Genomic DNA, 22,342 nt, shown 5'->3' with positions numbered 1-22,342 from the left:
TAGAATCATTTAAATAGTGTTTAGTGACTTTTGTTTTATTTTATTCTAAAAAGTAATGTCAAATATTTCCGTAAAATATGAGTTCTTACTAATCATTTGGTAACAGTTAAAAAAAAAAGACAAAAAGTAACAGAAAATAACAAAAAATTAATAGCAGAAAATTAGTGGAAACATACACCCCAAAGAAGATAGTTTTTATGAGATATATTTGTTAAAAAAATTTGAAATGTAGGATTTTATGAGATATAATTGGAAAAATGAGTTTCGGATAACTGAAAAAGTTATTAGAGCTAATTTTATTATAATTTTTTTGGGTGAGAAATTGGAAATGTTTAGGATGCGGTGATGTAATTATGATAAGCTTAGGTTAGTTTTTAGCTTTTTACATTGATAATTAGATTATTATTTTTTTTAACTTTTTACATTTTTATAATATTAAAGTAATATTAAAGTTAGATGACTAATTTTTATTTTCCTGATTATTTGTTATATCTATATGTTTTTCTTATCAAGTAATTTATATTTAATTAGATTTCAGAAAATTTTAGAATCATTTAAATAGTGTTTAGTGACTTTTGTTTTATTTTATTCTAAAAAGTAATGTCAAATATTTCGGTAAAATATGAGTTCTTACTAATAATTTGGTAACAGTAAAAAAAAAGACAAAAAGTAACAGGAAATAACAAAAAATTAATAGCAGAAAATTAGTGGAAACATACACCCCAAAAAAATAGTTTTTATGAGATATATTTGTGAAAAAAATTTGAAAGGTAGGATTTTATGAGTTATAATTGGAAAAATGAGTTTCGATAACTGAAAAAGTTATTAGAGCTAATTTTATTATAATTTTTTTGGGTGAGAAATTGGAAATGTTTAGGATGCGGTGATGTAATTATGATAAGCTTAGGTTAGTTTTTAGCTTTTTACATTGATAACTATGATAAGGTTAGATTATTTTTTTTTTTAACTTTTTACATTTTTATAATATTAAAGTAATATTAAAGTTAAATGACTAATTTTTATTTTCCATATATATATATATATCTTTTAATGTTTTCGGAAAAAATCTTATTTATCACAAATATACATTACTGTTTGTCTAATATTTTTAACCTTTCATATTTCAAAAAGGTTGTTTTGGAAAAGCTCGGCAATATGAGGAAACTTTGGATAACAAAAACTTTTCATCTCCGAAAACTTTGGATATCTTATTTTTACGGCGCACATAATGTCTTGGAATCTGTGAAGCCCGCAATAAGACCCCCAACTTTGTTGTCCAATCAAAAATTACATAATAAATTTTATATTATTTTTTACTATGAAAACTTTGGTTAAAGTTGTGATGCACAGGGATATTTTTTAGTCAAACAAGACATTAATACGTGGTCAACGCACAATCAATCACTAAGAGTCCCAGGCAGGGACTAATAATAGTACTACTTCAAATTTGTACCTATAATTTATTTTTTTTCAATATTGTCAAGTTATAAACAATATATACATAGTTTTATTTAACTTGCGCCAATGTTTTAATTATTTATGGACATTGACCACATTATTTTTTTGGTTATTAATATATATTTAAATACAACTAGATATTACTTAATTATGTATATTAAAATATTGTATTTATAAACAACTCCCTTTTATTATTATTATTACAAAGTAATTGTTTTTTTTTACTTTCAATTACTTTTTCTCTTTGGAGACTTAAATATTTTATTATCATTAAAATGAGTAAGAAAAATCTCTTCCCCCCCAACATGTAAATCATATATTGAAATAAATCAGTTAACATGGATATTCAAATCTCACATACACTCTCTCTTCCCCACACAAAAAATGATATATGTGTGTGTGTGTGTGTATTCCCTGCCAGGATGTTCACGTGGCATATCTCATTCACTAACATAAAGTATATTATTAACATATTTCTAAAAATTTCTTCCCCCATACACACACATGTAAATCTTATATTGAAATAAATCAGCTAACATGGATATTCAAATCTCACATACACTCTCTCTTCCCCACACAAAAAATGATATATACATCTGTGTGTGTGTGTGATATTTCGAAAAATCTCTTCCCCCCCCCACACACATGTAAATCTTATCTTGAAATAAATCAGTTAACATGGATATTCAAATCTCACATACACTCTATCTTCCCCACACAAAAAATGATATGTGTGTGTGTGTGTGTGTATTCCCTGCCAGGATGTTCACGTGGCATATCTGATTCAATAACATAAAGGATGTTATTAACATATTGCAATTAGTTGATGCCAAAATTTGTTAGGGTTTTGTGCATTTTGGAACTACTTTATGATTCATACAATAACAGAATCTCGAGGTTGGAAAACTCTAATGCAATCTTAGGTTCGACCCTTTTCTTGTGGAAAAATCATTATTCTTCTACTGGTTACAAGTCACTCAAGTAAAACCTTAATGAAACAATTAAATCAAACAAATGTGGTTGGCTCTGCACGATTCAAGATGCGAGGGTTCCATATAAAGGGTGAAGCAAAGTCTCAAGAAGCTTGAAAACCAAAAACCCTTCTCTAACACATGAAATATCGATAACAATTTTACAATTACCATCACAACCATGAGTGTAGCGATTATGGTACCTTCAAGGTGCTAGTTGTATTCTAGTTATCTGCTTGTCGGTGCATATGCATCTGGTGTTGTTATTATTGCATTTTCATATGGTGCATGAAATAATAAGATTCAAATTTATTTGTTTAAACTATTTCATGTTATAAAGAGTCAAGATTATTTTCTTGGAAAACCTCCATGGACTCTAGTGCGTAGAGGAATAATTGTTTTGTGTATTGAATTCTTAAAAGATTTCACGGCTAAATAATTGTGTGAAATGCATGATGTATATGGATAGAGGTTAATTCAACCTAGTTGTCATCTTAGAAAAAATTCTTGTCTATTTTTCTTTTGCATAAAACATGGGTTAGAAAACATGAGAACCTTGCATCTAGAATGATAGAGAAACTATGTGTCAGTTCAAGAAAAAGATTATGTGAGTATCACGTGAATAAAAGGACAAATAGCCAGGTTTTCTTTAGTAATTATTTTAATAGTTTCTTGAAAAAGGAATATGTGCTTAAATACACAGGGATCATACTGATTTTTCCAAGTTTCTTCAGAAAGAAACACAGGTTTTCATGAAAGAAAAGAGATTGTGTTAGAATTTCATAGAAAAGAATAATTGTTCCTTTGGGAAGAGATCATGTTGCCTCTCGCATGAAAATAATAATTGTTTCCTTGGGAAAATACCATGTTGCTTCTTACAAGAAAATATTAATTGATTCTTGGAAAAATATTATGTCATTTTATATATGTTTTACCAAATAGACCTACTATGCTTGATATTTCTTGGGAGGAAATAAGTTATTTGCATGCACAAAATAGAAATACTGTGTGTGATATTTTTTGAAAAGAAATATGTGATTTTGTTGCACGAAAAATAAAAATATTGTGTTTGATATCTTGAATAGAAATATGATCTTTACATCCATGAAAAGTACAACTATGATGTTTCATTCTTTGAAAAGAAATATGCACGGAAATAATATAATTATTGTGTTATACCTTTTGAAGAGAAACATGAATTTGTGTGTTGAAAAGAATAATTATTATGTTATACCATCGAAAAGAAAAAAATAATTGTGTGCAATAAATGCATTAGATTTCCTTTGGAAAAATACATATATCTACACACAAGAAATATGAACTAGCATGTTAGTTTTCATTTAGAACGGCATGTGTTTATACGTACAATAGACTTTTTAAATAGCTCTATCTTGGGACATAGGCTTTTGGAAAAGGGACCTACATTTGCGTGCACGATAATAGTATCTATTGTGTTAGCCTTCCCTTAGAAGGGACATGCATTCAGATCAGTTATAATAAGAATATCTATTGTATTGGAAATATTACTTAGTTACATGCATAAAGAAAACGCTGATGAGCTAACTTTCTTTAAATAAGTTTTATCTAATTACATGCACGAAAATCAAAGCTGAGATGCTAATATCCTTTAAATGAGAATGGATGGCTAATATGGTTTTCCTTTGGAAAAGAACGTGTTCATGTGAGGGAAGAATCGTAGTAATGTGGTATTTATTTTTACATGATTCGATAACTATACGCTTATAATTAATGCATGAGTAGTGTTGTGAAAGGAAGCATGTTGCGATATTTTATTTACATTTCATGTATGAACATGAATAGATGTTGAAGAATCACTATTAAATATTGATTATTGGTTGACTAATACTTTATTTAATCATGATATCAAAATTTGGTGATGACAACAATGGAAAGAAATGATAGTGACTTGTAAAAGATAGATTATGTTTAATAATGTGGTATATATATATATATATACGTTTCTTTGTAATATTTTATGACAATGCTTAAGGGATTGACCCTCTTACAAGCCATTGAGTTAGGGTTGAACACCCTCATGAGTGTTTAATAATAAAATTAAACATTTGTTGGTTTTCACCCTATGGAGTTTCCAGGGTATATCAATGTCTAATAATATGGTTCCTTGTTGTGCTACTTATATGATGTGGATTCATTGCATGAGCTAATGTTTATAATATCAAGTATGTGATTAACTAATCTAGTTAAATGAATCATGAAAATGATGCAAGGTTACATAAATTTTATGTTAATATGCTACAACAGTGGTTTTTAATAGTTATGTAACTTACAATTCTTTTACTAAGGTTACTCTATGTAATGATGAGGATTCTATTTAATAGTTAATGAGGAACCATGAATAGTAATTTAGATAATTACACGTGGGTAAATTGTGTAGAATTTTTCTAAATCCATGCATTTTCATTTGAGGTTACCAAGGGATGTTACAAGTGGTATCTGAGTTGAAGATTGTAGCACTGGCGCCTTTTGGTAATTGGAAGGAGGAAGGAAATCAAGGTATGATACTGGTGGGCATCAGCTCAGGTATGATTCTAGCAATCTACATATTGAAATATGTTGTATACTACTTTTGACATGAGATGAATGATGCATGTTTATAATCGCATTGAAGAGTAGTAAGTAATAAAGCATTGAAAAATTGTGTTAATCACATTTGAATCCTATTGAGGATGAAAGACAATAAAACCTTTGTTGCACCTATGAAAAAGTCTGAACAATCACTAGTGAAAGTGAGATTTGACTACCAACCTTTGCAAACATGAAAATATTAATGATACATTTAATGAACATGTCTAAAAGTTACAATGTATTATTTATAATGAATGAACACATGAATGTAAAAGATGGGAAATGTCATTGAAGAGGACAATAGAATGTTTTAAAATGACATTGAAATAACCCATTTAGATGTAAAAAATAATCAATGATTCAAGTAGTGAGACTTGAATTTAATAGCTAGTTGTTGATTGAGTCTTGTCATGGCTACATTAAGATGGTTGGTAACATTGATTAGTTAGTGTTGCATGACTAACTAATAAAAATTATATGCATGAATTGATTTTGATTAAAGCTTATTTTAAGTTGGAAATAAGTGAATATGGTAATTACCTCAAGTGCTGGTTTGTTGGTAACAATTCACTGCAGAAAATTGGAAATATTTGGTTTGCTACCCTAACTATGATTGACATTTACACATTATTGAATATTTGCATATAATTTTATGGATGACAGTATTGTATGCATGAAACTAAAATTATTGTGAAAGTGAATACTTGTTTAAACAATGCATATATATGACTAAAAGTTCTTGAAGGTGACGACAACTTGGATCATGATATAGTAATGTCATTAAAGTGATTAAGTAGATGGTTCCATCAAATTAATGATAGTAGTAATGAGATGATATGCTAATTACCTTGTTGTTTAAGCCGTACAACTCTACAAATTGATGATTCAAGTGTGATGTTATCTGGTATGCATTAATAATTGTTCATTAGATGCACATGCATAAATGAAATGATAGGTTGCATGAGTTAGAAACTATGGGAATGATAATGATTAAAGTATTGTCTCCTTAACTATTGTTTTGAAAAAAAAAAAAACTTTTGATTTAAATTTTCTTGGATGTAACATCAAGAAGATGTATCCTTCCTTGTTATGCTTGTTATAATGCATGAAAAAGGTTTATGAAAAGTAATAGGATCAATAACTTTCTACATGTTGAATTATTGAGAAAATTGATAAAATTCCTTATGTATAACAATATTTTGTAGAAGGTATGATTTTATTAAAAAAAAAAATGACTAATGCTGCTAATGGGATTAAGCAGGGGTAGCTTAATGGCAACACGAGAACATGTGAAGGTAAAATGTTGCAATGTGAATTGCAACCATAAATGACAAAGTATAATTTAATGATATGCATGATTGTGTTATTTGGAAAATTAGAATGTATACTACTTGTATCTTAGTTATGTTTCCTATCAATCTAGATATTGTGGACCCACATTGAGGGTCAAGTATGAATACATGATGTACGTATATGTTCGTATTGCTTTAATGTCAATGTGCATATGGTAAATTATGAAAATTACAGTGGGAAGAGGTGCTAAAGATAATTTCACTTGCCAAATAGTTGTGGATGGTTCCAAAAGGCCAGGAGGCCTTCAGTTGATCAAACCTGCCTACCTGGATGGGTTAATGGTGGTTTCCTACCCATATTTCCTCTCTCCAGAGATAGATGATGTCATTAAAGGAAAATATTTGGCCAATATGGTGAAGAGGAGATAAATCCTGAGGAAAATTTGTATATTTTGGATCCTCTTAGAGGAGGCCCAAAATTCCTCATAGACAGGACACTCTTAGAGGAATAGGTAGGACTTTGCTAAGAAGAATCATGTATTGAACACTGTGTGGTCATTGGAATTCTTGAGCTAGTTGTCCAGTGGAATTCTATAATGGACCTAATATGGTCTTTGGGATAGAACTATTTGGATGTGAAAATGACCCAATTTGGTTTTAGAAACCAATTCCCACTAGTTTGGAGGAGTATTCTTCTCTCACTGTGGTTCTCATGGCAGAACAAGTTGACTAATCAGTTATGTGTTGTATTAAAATGAATTTTCTATATGATTGTGCAAGGATTTTATTTACATTTTTAAAGGAAAGGAGCCTACTTTCCATAAAGAAATTACTAGAAGTGTAAGTTCATTTATTATATTACCAATATTGTGAATATCATTAGAAAGAGGCTAAAACAGTATGAACTTGGTAAAGTTATTGATCATTTCAATGATTGGAGAGCTTGTCACTCTCTGAGTACTTGTAGAAGTATTGTGTGGATGTCTTTAGCAAGAGGCTAAGACATTATGCACTTGATGCAATTATTTATCCTTTTTATGGTTAGAGGGTTGGATTCTCTCTCAATACTCATGGAAGTATTCTGATTAACATATCACTTGACATTGTATAAATAAGTGATAGTTATAAAATTTCATTTGATTGAAAATATTGTGACTAATGTGATTATGTTAGATTTGTTTATCATATATTACAAGGTGCTTTTTGTTTGGATGTCAAACCATTGGAGTCCTCGTGTAAAAGTGACCATGACGTCCAAGAGTAATTGGTAAGTAACGGTAAGTTGGTATAGAGATTCTATTTTGTTTCTATGAATTTGAATAATGGCCAAGTGATGGAAAGTAGAATTTGCATATTTTCGTAGCTATAAATTCTTATGACTACTAATAAAACATTATTGCTTTTGGTTTTTGATATTTCTTAGAATGAAATCCTTAATTTTAAACCAGTAGGATCCCCTTTTGGGTGGTTTAGATTATTATATCATGAGTAAAATTTAATGGTCTAACAAGAGAGGAACATCGAGGATGATGTTCTCTTTAAGGGGGGGAGTACATAATACCCCCAACTAGCATTTTCATGTGGCATATATGATTCATTAACGTAGAGTATATTATTAAAGACTCTAATTAGTTGATGTAAAAAGTTGGTAGGTTTTTGCATGGTTTGGAACTACTTTATGATTCATTCAATAATGGAATCTTGATGTGGGAAAACTCTAATTCAATCTTAGGTTTAACCTTTTTTGGGTAAAATGGTTATTCATTTGTTGATTGCAAGTCACTCACGTAAAACCTTAATGAAACAATTAAATTAAGAACTTGTGGTCGACTCTACATGCTTCAAGTTGTGAGGGTTCCATATAAAGGGCGAAGCAAAGTTTTAGGAAGCTTGAAAACTAGAAACCGTGAGATAATACATGAAATATCGATTGTTGAAAATGGAAAGGATGAATTTACAAATACCATAACCACTACAAGTGGACCGATCATGGTACCTTAAAGGCATTGGTTGTATCCAATTTATCTACATGTTGGTGCATATGCGTCTAGCCTTGCCATTGTGGTGGTGTGTAGGAAATCATGGCCACAGAGATAAGTAACTATGCTGTTTGAAAATTATTGCATTTACATATGGTGCATGAAATAATAATAATTAAATTTATTTGCTTAAAATATTTCATATGATAAAGAGTCAAGACTATTTTCTTGGAAAACCTCCATGGACTCTGGTGCGTAGAGGAATAAGTATTTTGTCTATTGAATTATTAAAATATTTCATGTGCAATGAATTATTAAAAGATACCATGGCTAAATAATTGTATGACTTGCATGATGTACATGGATAGAAGTTAAGTCATCCTAGTTGTTGTCTTAAAAGATCTTCTTGTCTTTTCATTTTTGCATAAATGATGGGTTAGAAAACATGAGAACCTTACATCTATAATGATATAGAAACTATGTGTTGGTTCATGAAAAGGATTATGTGAGTATCATGTGCATAAAAGGGAATTAACCATGTTTTATTTAGTAATTATTTTAATAGTTTCTTGAAAAAGGAATATGTGCTTAAATGCATAGAGATAATACTTATTTTTCCAAACTTATTCAGAAAGAAACATGTGTTTGCATGAATGAAAAGTTACTATGTTATATTTTCATGGAAAAGAATAATCCTCCCTTTGGGAAGAGATCATGTTGCTTCTTGCATGGAAAGAATAATTGTTTCCTTGGGAAGAGACCATGTTGCTTCTTGCTTGAAAAGATTAATTTCTTCTTGGGAAAAGATTGTGTTCTTTTATATACATTTTTCTTTCTTGAAAAGAAGTAATTTATTTTCGTGCACCAAATAGAACTAATATGCTTGATCTTTCTCCAGAGGAAATAACTTATATGAATGCACAAAATACAAATGCTATGTTTGATATTTCTTGAAAATAAGTACGTTATTTGCTTTCACGAAAAATAGAAATGTTGTGTTTTATCTCTTAAAAGGAAATATGATATTTGCATCCATGAAAAGTACAAATATGATGTTGGATTCTTTGAAAGGAAATATGCATGCAAATAATATAAATTTTGTGTTAGACCTTTTGAAGAGAAACATGAACTTGTGTGTAGAAAAAAATAATTATTATGTTAGACCTTGGAAAGAAAACAAGTAATTGCATGCAATAAATGCATTAGCTTTCCTTTGCAAAAATACATATATCTACACAAAATAAATAATAAATAACATGTTAGTTTTATTTTAGGACAAGGCATGTATTTTCATGTACAATAAGTTTTTTAAATAGTTGTATCTTGGAAAATATGCTTTTGGAAAATAGACCTGCACTTGCATGCATGATAATAGTATCTATTGTGTTAGCTTTCCCTTAGTAGGGGACATGCATTCACATGCATGCCTAATAATAATAATAATAATAATATATGTTGTATTGAAAATATTACTTAGTTACATGCACGAAGAAAAACCTTAGGGGCTAACTTTATTTGAATAAGTTTTATCTAATTGCATGCACATAAATCAAAGCTAAGATCTTAGTATCCTTTAAATGAAAATGGATGGTTATAGTGGTTTTCCTTTGGAAAAGAACATGTGCTTGTGTGAGAAGAATCATAGTAATGTGGTATTTATTTTGACGTGCTTTGATAGTTATATGCTTATAATTAATTCATGAGTAGTGTTATGAGAGGAATAATTTTGCGATATTTGATTTACATTTCATGTATGCACATGAATAGATGTTGAAGAATAGCTATCAAAGATTGATTATTGGTTGATTAATAATTTATGTAATCATGATATCAAATTCAGTTGACAACAAAAATAACAGGAAAGGATGGTGACTTCTGCAAAATATATATTATTTTTAACAATGTGGTAGGTAAAGAACTAATGTTCCATGCAGATTAGCGAGTGCAAGTTGCAGGATGGTCCACTGATGGGACAACTAGGCCACAAAGATATAAATGTTGAATATTTGTGGGTAAATAATATCATGATGATTGTAATAGCTTTTAGCTAGATATGTTGTATTTAAATGATATTTATTTGTAAGGTATTATGGAAATGGTACTAGACCCACCAACATAAAGGGAATATCCCCAATATGAAGCCCCAGCTAGACCTCACATCGTTTGTTGTAAGATTCCCATCTGGTATAAAGGCTCGGTTTCTGAATCCTTAAATATTTGCCTTGGCTCTAACTGTTAGCAAGAGAGAGGGATGAAATGATGTCTTTGAAAAGAAAGAATGTGTGCCTAGTGAGTGTTCAGTTGTATATGTGTCAAGGTTCTTCTATTGTGGAGAGGAGAGAAAAGTGAGCCTCTAAGTGAGAGGTAGTAGTACCACCCAAGAAGAGACACACATGAACATGAAGGATCCATCTAACATCTAGTGGAATAGTCCACAGAAGATGCGATGGTCATTACAACCAAGGGATGGAGAAATATATATCTAATATCCCACGAAATAGTCGACAAGGATGGGACAACAATGACAACCATTACAACACATTCTAACTAAAACAACCGAAATAGTTCAACTATCTTAGCACATGTGAAAGCAAACATGAAGTACAACCATCTGCAGAATAATCTTATAAACATTCATAATCCATGCATGAAGAACCTGTTGGCCTTGAAGGCTTCTATTATTAAGTAAAACTTCCAAGACACATGTTTACAATGTACATCACTAGCTCTAGTAGTGGAGCATTGGAGCCACCCCTTGCTCCTTAAAGAACTGATCTATCTCTCTAATGCCTTGCAGGAGGAGCCAATTTGAAAAGTCCTTTTCTCATACAATCAGGGAGTATATATAAGCAAGGGTGACTATTTGACTACCCTCATGACTATTTGACATCCTATGAAATTTAAACTTACATGACTCTTTACATTCCATGTGTGCTCTTTGGACTTCCACTTTCAATACATTCTGAATAAAATATACATGATATTCAATGGTGATGTGGCATTTGACCACTCATGACATGACATGACATGACACTGCTGACATGGATTGCTTGATGACGTGGTAATTTCAAACCACTATTGTTGCTGAGTGTTGGATGTATTCTTGAAGATTCTTTCTTTTCACCATCATATGGCTTGGTGGTGAGGAATCTTCAATCATCTTAAGCATTGGATATTGATTGCAAACTAGTGTCCCTTCGCTTTCTCTTGATCAATGAACTTGTAATTTCATCTACAAGAGAGTATTTAAGCATGCTACCCTCCTTCTTCTCCCTCTCCATCATCTTCTCATGACATGATAAGGTACATCTTCCCGTAATTCACTCATGATGATATGACATCAATTTGAAAATACCCTAGTCTAAGATGATGCATTCTGATCCACCGAATGAGATTGAAACAAGTGATAGGCTAAGAAGAGGGACTCAGTGACTACATAGTTCATAGTTCCAGAAGCTAGGGGAAATTCTTGAGCCTTGATATTGCATAGTGTGTAGTTCAAGCAGGTTTGAGGGACAAGACTGCAAGTTTCCGGAGCAACTGGGATAGGCTGAGGGAATGGGAACTGGGAGAGATAACTACGTAGTTCTGGGAGTCAAGGAAGGTTGGAAAAATTTATAGCCTCATATATCAAGGGCTCAATGGATGAGATTGAAGCTTGAGGATGCCAAGTGCACAGTTTAAGTCGGGTTGGGGACATGACTGGGAAGTTCTGGAGGTCATGGTCAGAGCTTGGGTAGAGAAACTACGCAGTGCAATAGTCCTAGGAGGCAGGAACTACACATTGCATAGTGCCAAGAAGAAATTTAATATCCCTAGGGCTAAGACTACGTATTGTGTAGCTTAGGAGAGGCTCGATGAAGCTATGTTGCTCGGTCAGGAAGTTTTTCCAAAAATGGCTAAGTGTGGGATCGGTGACATCGGTGTGAACATTGATGAAATTTGACTCTGATCACACACTTAGAATGTTTTTGAAAACACGAAAATATAGATAATATAACATATGAACAAATAGTCTCCCTCAATGTGACAACTTTATAGAAAGTTATGACAAGTGCGACAGTTAAGATAGACTTTGGGACGACTTTGACGACACTGGTGTGATAGTACTCAGAACCTTATGCATGAGTGTGATAGTTGTTTACATATTTATAACAACTCATATACACAAATATATATCCTTGAAATCATCAAAATAGGCTTGTACACATTGTGTGACAGCTAAACATGCCAAAAGATGACAGTTTACTCCACATGTAAAAGGGAGAAAAATACTTCAAGAAAGTTCATGAAATAAGTTTTGGTGTTTTCTACACCAATGTACAAGACCAAGGAAGGCTCTAAAATTGAGTGTAAGACAAAATTTTTGAGGATGGTGTAGCAACTACAACACTTGGAGACACGTTGGGTGAATTCCAACTTCTCTATCTCGGTTAACTTATTCTGTGCGGGGCCTAGGTTCTTCAGGAACTATTGATTAATCATGCAGATTATTTTTGTATTACCAATTAATTGACGAATAGACACAGTCCCCTTTATCCCTTCTCAGTTGAAGACAAAATAATATTCAGCGATATCACAATGTCTCAAGTTGGGAAGGGTAGTGTAGCTCGCAAGATTAATATTTTCAGAGTATAATTTTTCATCTCTAGCATTGCTCTACTATGAGCAAGCCTATATAGTACCCCAGCAGAGTCACAGAGGAACAAAAACATTTCTCCACTACCAGCAAGCCTGGACAGTACCCTAGTTGAGTTACTTACTTCACCCCTCTCTACAGGATGTCTTTCTCTTCTTTTTCCTTTATTTATTTATTTAAAGAGAAGTGTGCATCGACACTTATTTATTTTGGGTCGAAAGATGGATCCCAACTTATTGAGCATAAAAGAGGTTTCTCCTTCATAGAACCATATAGATACCTCTAATTTAGGTTCTCTCATTTAGGTTTTTCCCCTTCACTGCTTCGACTGATTGGATAAGCATGAAAACACCAAAACATAAAGGCCGAGTTTAGGCATGAGGTTTCTGAAATAGACATGGGTTCATGGTTGGACCAAAAATATCCTTACAGATGGATCGTATTTTCGGTTGGAACTTCATCGACCAAAATATAACTAACACAAGGAAGATGGAAAAAAGGTTATCCAAATATTGATGTGTCACAAGACTCTTTAGAGTTTGACCACACACATAATTAGAAGCCACAACATTTACATGCACAACACTTATTCATAGGATGAAAACATAACAAAATTCAAACAACCAAGGAAGAAAATACTATGTACACAGTGTATAAGGGAACAACCCTAGATCTTCATTGGAAGTATTATTTTAAGTCTTAGCCATTCACAAGGAGAGAGTCAATATTCCCTTAACGTGATTCAAGATGATAAGTGTGTTGGCAAATCCTTTCATGTACTATAAATGGTCTAATCCATAAGGACTGAAACTTAGTGTGTTTTCCTTTGTCCTTATGGGATTTGTCCCACTTCAAGACTAAGAAGTTGTTCTTCCTTGCAGACTTCTTTTTGAACCACCTCTTAATACAACTCTAATGAAGTGATTTTTTTTTCACTTTTAACCATTCTTCATATATATGGTGAAGCGTGTCCATGCTACGTTTCACTAATAGACACGACTTACCTTTAGATTATTGTGAGAGTTGGAGGGAAATAAAGTAGATGTTAGGGGGGAGGATGGCTTCTTTTCTGTATACCAGTATGTAAGGGGAGGTGTTCAGGGAAGGCTTCCACATGAATCAATCAGCTGGTAAGGAATTTACCAAAGCGAAGTGCCAGTTTTTCTACAGAGAAATTATGGTCATTTTGATAATGAAGTTTAGGTTCTTATTAATGGATTAAGAAAGACCATTCCCCTATGGAAAAAAATTAGGTGGATGCTTTAACATAATATCATTTTAAAATTAAAAACAGTAAAGTGTTAGCAATTAGAAGTATGTTTCATTGTCGAAAACAAGTGAAGTAGGGATGCCGAACCTGGAAATGATATTTTGCTGAAGGAAATTTATGACTTCGTGATCATTCACTTGTTTGAGTGGAACTACTTCTGTTCACCATGTGAATTAATCTATGGCAATAAGGATATAACGGTGTTTCTTTGATGAATGTGGAAATATATCCCCAATAATATCTAAGCCCCACTATTTAAAAGGTTCTTCCATTGTAATGGGATATAATGGGTTAGCTGACTTCTTGTTTCTATCCGCACATCTCTGACAGATCAGACATTCATGGGCATAAAAATGAGTATCTCTCAATAGTGTAGGCCAATAAAAATTGGCATGCATGACCTTATGCACCATTATGTTTCCCACAAAGTGTCCTTCGGCTAGTCTATCATGGAGATCATGCAATACCTCTCATCAATCATGTTCTTCCAAACACCTAAGAAGTACTTCATTGTGGTGATTTATGAAAATAACCCCATGCACCAACTGGTAGGATAATCTCTTAAGTTTGATTTCCCTCTTCTGCCATATGGAAAATTGGGAGGGCATGATGTCGTGGTCAAGGTATTGGTTCACATCAGCGTACCAATATTTTGTGCTAGGAGAGGGGAGGCTCACTTGATGTTGTACATATCAATTTATTTCTCCCATCCTCAATGATCTTCTTCTTCTCCCTTTCTGTTCACTTCTTCTGCCGCTAACCAACAAAGACCATGGCCCTTGATTATGTTAACTGGCTTGATCTCTAGATCATATTCTTGCAAACTAGTCATCCACTTCACTCTCCTTTCACCCAGCTCTTGTTGAAAGAGAAGTGATATGAATTTTAGTGGAGAACCAATATGATGCAATGCCTTTTCAATAGATAGGGAAAAAATTTCTTTACCACCTTGTATACCGCATAAGTTTTTTATCGATAGTGTGGTAGTTAAGTTTGGGTCCTTAATGTCTCATGCCCATGAACGAAATAGGTTTCTTGTTGTTTAGATCATCCTTTTGGGTAAGTACAATGGTGAGAGAAGTGTAAGAAGAAAAGGTGCAGAGAAAAAAATATTTATTGAAGTATCAGTTGTACAATGCAGGTGCTTCTATGATATCCTATTTAATACAGGAAAATGCATAATTTTCCCTTTTATCCCATTTATAAATTGCTTCCTTCTTCACCATATCCTATATCGGGTTAACAATCTGAGTGTATTTGAAGATGAACTTGCGGAGGAAATTGATTTTCCCTAAGAAGGACTACATGGAATTTTTGTTCACTGGGAAGGGAATATGTGTGGTTTCTTTGACCATGTCTGTGTCTATATAAATCCCACTTTTGGAAATAATGTGTCCTAAGATATTACCCTCAGACGCCACAAAGATACTTTTCTTAGGATTTAAAAATATCCTGTACTTGTGACATCGCTCAAAATTTTTCTTTAAGTGGCATATGTGGTTTGACCTTTGTTTGGAAAATATTATTACATTTCCAAGATAGACCACTACACACTGTCCAATCAACCCATAGAATGCTATGTCCATAGCATGTTGAAATGTTTCACCAACATTGATTAACCAAAATGACATTATCCTGAATGCGAACGAGCCCCACTTCATGTGGGAGGTAGTCTTAAGTCTATCAGGCTCTGAAACCAAAACCTGGTTGTATCCCAAGTAACTCTCTAGCAAAGAAAACATTTTTGATCCTAATACTGTTTGTACTATTTGTTCCATGGATGGCATAGGGTAGTTGTCCTTTTCCAAGGTATGATTGAGATTTTAGAAATCGACACACAAGTTTATTTCCCCAAAACTCTTTCATATTGGGACCAAATTTGACACCCAAGTTGTGTGCCACACTCTGTATATGATTCAAGCATCCAACAATTTCCTTAACTCTTTCTGAATAAGAGGCTCAAGCGTTGGATGTACTTTTCTCATTTTTTTGGAATGGCTTGGCCCCTTCTTTTATTGGTATCACATGCTTGATGATTCTCATGTCATAAGTTTTAAACTCATTGTACATCCACTCGAACACATCTCAATACTATATGAATATGAAAATAAAGGCTTGCCACTATTGTGGTGCACAAAAAGTACCAAGATTGACGTACTTCATATCCTTTTTTGTTCCCATGTTAATCTGCTCATGTGATAATGTGGAACTATGGGTTTTAGCATTAACAGGTCCCCAAAAGTGATTCTACAAGTGATACAACTTTTCCAATGAGACCACACCTTTTGGGATGATATTTCCTTTACTTGCACTATTTGCTTCCTGCAATGACTTTTTATTCTCGTCCTCATCGATTGTTGCACCCTTGAACACATCAACGTTCGACATGAAGCACAATATTTGTTGGTCATCATAAAAAATGTGTAAATTAGTGATATCATTGAGGACAGATTGCTTATAAATAATTTCAATAGAAAAATTGTCCCTTAATAGTGAGAAACTAGCAGTGGCATTTGCTAATGAAGTCGTGGCTATGCTACACATTCTTGCAACATAAATGGTATTAAAATCTTGGAATTGTGAAACCAGATGCCATACCTCTTGTTGATAGCTTCTAATATAAGCTGACACACAATGTATGGTATTGTGGTCCTGTCGTACCAAAATTTCTGAGTCACCTACTACTTTCAGGATCGCAATGTTGAGGTCAATATCTCTTTGCAGGCCCAAGATGAGTGCTTCATATTCTACAACGTTGTTCGTGCACTCAAATTCCAAGCAGCTAGAGATGAAATGCTTTCTCTGTAGTAGGTCTATTAAAATGCTACCAGCTCCAGATCCCTCCTATTTTTTGGAACCACCAAAGTAAAAGGTCCACATACCATATGTACAAGGACTGGGAACTACACTGGTGCTATTATTACTATTTCTAACTCTACAAATGTCCTTTTCATGAGTTGGACTAGGAAGGAGTTCCAACTATGTATTTGGTGGGACTAGCGATGGTTGTGTAATATAGCACCCCAGTTGGGTTTCCAAGAAGCAATTACAGAAGATATGCTCTATGAAATCTAATGGTTCATTCTGTCCATTCAAGGGAGCGACAATATGTTTCATCTATCTTTTTGAATTCACCGAGATCTGATTATTTCAGCCCTTATACGAAAGCCATAAAGGTGACTAGTTTGTAGAAAAGTACCCTTGTAGCTTTTTGGACGAGTATCTTCTCAACAACACTCCATATGTTTCCAGAATGTCCATAATCACTATGTTTATACAATGGTGGACTTGCTCGTTGGATGTTAAATAGATGATCACATCTCTGAGTTCACCAATTTCATGGACATGAGTTATGTCTAGCTGAATAATTTGTGCATCTGTTTTGCCCATTTTTTCATTGATTTTCTTGGTGACAGATAATAGAATTATGTTCACCGATGCACTGGAATCAACCAAGAAATTGTGTACATTGAAATTAAATATTTCAAAAGTTAACAAGAAAGGAGGGAGAGTGTATTTTCATCCATTGTAAAAGCATTAAGTATAGATTGGAGGTAAATAAAAGATGGAGAAGATCCCTTGCCAAAAGAAGAATCATTACCTACGGTGGACTGCCCACATGCACGTAAGAGGATGTCCCGCTAGATCATGATCTTTGTTAGTTCAAACATTGAAATGTTCACACAAACCTTCTTCATGTCGTCAACTATGTTGTAATCTACAACTGGAAGGATTGTCAAAGGATCTGGGAACACAACTTGGTTTGTGACTTCTGGAATGTCAATATTATTAGTACTACTTACAAAATCACTTTTCATTGTATTAGTGACCAGACTTTCTCTAAGTGTTCTTTAAAGAGCTAATGGGTGGAATGATCATTCTTAACAGTTTTTCTTTGATTTTCTGCTTCATCAACTATGGTATCGTAGCCAGCCCTTGGCTTCCCAAATTGTACCGATTGGTCTGCTTTTGGTTTGGACCATCGTTCACAGGTTGCTTGTTAGAAATACTCTTTTGGGCTATGAATATGCAATTGAACATGTTCACTATGTCCCCTACACTCGAAGTCTCTTTCATTGTAGCAACTTTTGGATTTTCTTCTACAAGCTCAGTCTACTCCTCAACAGTTACCGTATCAACAAGATGCATGGAAAGAGTTCTCATACATTGATTCCATTGTGGTCACGTTTTTGCAGAATGAGATTCTTGATTATAGGAACGATATTGATTTGTGCCCATGTTTCAATATTCAATACAACATTGGACCTCTGCGCATATTTAGCGGGTTGGTTGTTGCTACTGCGAGAAGTTACAAGCCTTCTAAATAGGTTTAACCTAGGAGGCTTTCTACTCATGGTGGTTTTTCTTAGCCTTTGTTTCAGTTTTTCCAACTCATTTGAGAGACTCTTGATAGTACAAGTCAAGCTCTCAAGATCAATAGTCTCTTTCTCTTTGGCCTTACTCACAAAGGCCTGAGACCTTTTACCCATGTCCTTGGAGCGTTTAGCTAACTCATCATATGAAATGACTCGAATCATGTTTAATTCCTTCTTAACCACGATTTCCTCTTCATAATTGTCAGTCAATGCTTGTTTTAGAGTTCTCTTTACAAATTGTGGAATGCTAGTTGACAAGGCAGAAGTGTAATAGTCAATGGTGATGGAGTCATGAGGTTTAGTGTTTGCTAAATATTTATTGAGAATGCAGCTAAAATCTGATTAAAATATTTTACCTTTCCTTTTCCTCCATCTTAGGGTTTTCCATCTCTTTCAATAACATGATGGGGGTCTTATCGCCAGTAAATTTCTCAAGGAAAAATTTCCTAAACCCCCTCCATTTATAGATGGAATTCGGAGGAATACTATGATACCACACACATTAGGGGAATTTTGAGGTCTAATATGGGCCTCCTAAGAAAAATTTACAACCAAAATAAAATCCATAAGAACTAATAGGATTCAAGATGACGATGTAAACCATGGGCGATGATTCACGTTTTCTAGAGTAAAAGAGTACAAAGATTAAAAAATAATAAAATAATTAAACTACTTTTTCAACTTGTATTTTCAATTTATCTCCCTAAGGTTTTATTCAAATTTCGAGCGGGAGTGCTCACTGAATGAAAAATTTAATTCCCCATCCAAGGAGTAACCATGTTGCATACTTTTGATGGATCCTGCTACACAAAAACTGAGAAATACATGAAAAAACATGATTGCAATCAAATTTTTCATGTATTTCTCATTTTTCATGTAGGAAGGTCCATCAAAAGTATGAAACAATGGTACTCCTTGTATGATGAATCAAATTATGCATCCAATGAGTGTTTCTCCTTAAACTTTGTGTGAACCCATAGGGAGATAAGTTAAAAATATGATTTGAAAAAATGGTTTTTTGTTTTTACCCACTGAAATTTGATGATGTAATATAATATTATCTTATTATTTCCACTATTATTTTATAATTTTCTTATGAGGCCCATTTTAGACATCAAAATTTCCCTAATGGATGCTCTACCATATAAGGTACACAAAAATAGTCTACATGCAACATCATCATAGCGTACCTCAAGTGTTCACAGAATTAGGTAGAAGTTGTCCAGATAGTCCTCTACCTTTACTACCCTGTCAGGGTCATACTTTGATGGGAGGTTTTCTGGATGCCTTGGCATCTTGTGTAGCACACTTGTTAGTGCAAGTGGTCTCTAACACATCCAATCGAGACCTTGATATTCCATGTCCTCTTTGATGTCCTCCCCTCCTCCTTCAGAATCTGATTTGTCTTCATTTTCATCTTCTTCTTCGCCCAACCCATATAAGTTATCGTTTCAGAGCACTCTGTTATCACTGTCACCATCGTTGAAGGTCGGAGGTTATTCTGGTTTTTCTATTTTTTCTTTAGAATCTGCTAACCCTTCAAGGGTGGCGAGAACCAACTCTTCAACTCTTGAAACCACTATCCCACTACGGGTGGTTTGGTTCTTCTTCAGAAAATATGGTAGAATTTATATTCTAGGTATTAGTATGATAGCTCTCATAAAATTTTGAGTGATGGGATGGATGGCCCAGATATTTTTGTATGTGATTTCATAAGGCTGTGCAAACTTGGGCTTAGAAGAATTATAAACTTTAGGAATGCATGCAGGGGAGTTACTAGGAATATTACTACACTATCCAGAGGAAGTAAGATTGGAGTTCGTGGGGCTATCATCCATAAAACTCTAACTCGCCTCCTTCTAGTGCCAAAAATGTTGATGGTGTTAGAACCTGAACATTCAGGGGATATCCTCGATATGAAGTCCCAACTAGACCTCACACCGTTTGGTGTAGGAGTATCATCTGGTATAAAGTCTTGGTTGTCAAATCTTTAAATATTTTCCTTTTCTCTAACTGTCAATAAGAGAGAGGGATGAAATGGTGTCTTCCAAAAAGTGTGCCTGGTGAGTGTTTAGTTGTATATGCGTCAAGGTTCTTCTACGGTGGAGAGGGGAGAAAAGTGAGACTCTAAGTGAGAGGTAGCAGTACCACCCAAGAAGAGACACACATGAACCAAAAGGATCCATCTAACATATAGAGGAATATTCCACAAAGGATGTGATAGTCGTTACAACCAATGATGAAGAAATATCTCTCTAATATCCTACAGAATAGTCCACAAGGACGAGACAACAATGACAACCATTACAACACATTCTCAATAATATAAGGACTAAAACAACCAAAATAGTTCAACTATATTAGCACATGTGAAATCAAACATGACATACAAACATCCGCACAATATAATTACAAACATTCATAATCCATGCATGAAGAACATGTTGGCCTTGAAAGCTTATTTTATTAATTAAAAGTTCCAAGGCACTAGTTTACAATGTACATCACTATCTTCAGTAGTGGAGCATTGGAGCCACCTGTTGCTCCTCTGTTATGAAACCAGCTCAAGAAAAGATAGCAAAGATAGATCAACGCCTTAGAATTCAGCCACTTCGAGGGGGCAACCTCCTTTACATTACATAAATGAACAATTCTTGGATGATTCAAATGAAAAAACCTCCTTTATATATATAGGAGTCTAAGGAGTCACAATATAATCCAGCCGACCTAACAATAATAATATAAAGCCATAAAAATAAAAATAGAGGGATTCTATGGGGCATAGTAATAACAATATGGGGGCAATAGGGGCACAACAATATTAATAAGGGGTATAGCTACAATAGTAATGGGGTAATCACTAGTATTATAGGGACCCAACATTCCCCTCTCCTTCAAAAAAGTGTTGTCCTCAACGCTTGAGTAGTTCTGGATACTTCTGTATAAAATTCTCATCCTCCCATGTGGAATCTTCAGCGGATAAGTTCTTCCACTTGATAAGATACTCTGAAATTGATCGATTTCGTAGCTGTCGAGTTCTTGTTTCTGTGAATGTTTCCGGTTCCAATATAATTTTTCCTTCCCCATCAAGTTCTGGCAATATTGTTTGAACTGGGAGCTTGTCGCCTATAACCTTCTTTAAACATGAAACATGGAAAACTGGATGCAATCGTGAAGCTGCAGGAAGCTCCAATTTGTATGCCATAGTACCAATCTTTTGCAACACCTTGTACGAACCATAATACTTTGGTGATAATTTATTATCCTTATTAGCTTGCTTGAGGTACATTTTCTTATATGGTTGTAGCTGTAGGAATACCCAATCACCTACATCAAAACTTATTTCACTGCGATGTTGATCTGCATGTTGTTTCATTATATTCTATGCCAACACGAGGTTATCCTTTAAGAGTTGGAGGACTTGTTGTTGATGTTTGATGTGATGTTCCACTACCTAAACCTTAGAATTTTCTCTTAAATATGATGTGATGGATGGTGGTTGATACCCATAAAGTGCCATAAATGGGGTCATTTTTGTTGCTGTATGGAAGGAAGTGTTATACCACCATTCAGCCAGAGGCAACCATTTGACCCATTGTGTTTGTTTATCAGATACAAATCAACGAAGATATCCTTCCAAACATTTGTTTACTATCTCAGTTTTCCCATCAGATTGAGGATGATAAGATGAGCTATGAGCTAACTGAGTACCAAGACAAGAAAATAGTTTTGTCCAAAAGTTTCCCTTGA

Source organism: Pinus tabuliformis, chromosome X (assembly GCF_031772625.1).
Source record: "Pinus tabuliformis cultivar Carrire ecotype Pingquan chromosome X, CPIR1, whole genome shotgun sequence".
Taxonomy (NCBI): Eukaryota; Viridiplantae; Streptophyta; class Pinopsida; order Pinales; family Pinaceae; genus Pinus; species Pinus tabuliformis.
This window is presented reverse-complemented; position numbering follows the sequence as displayed.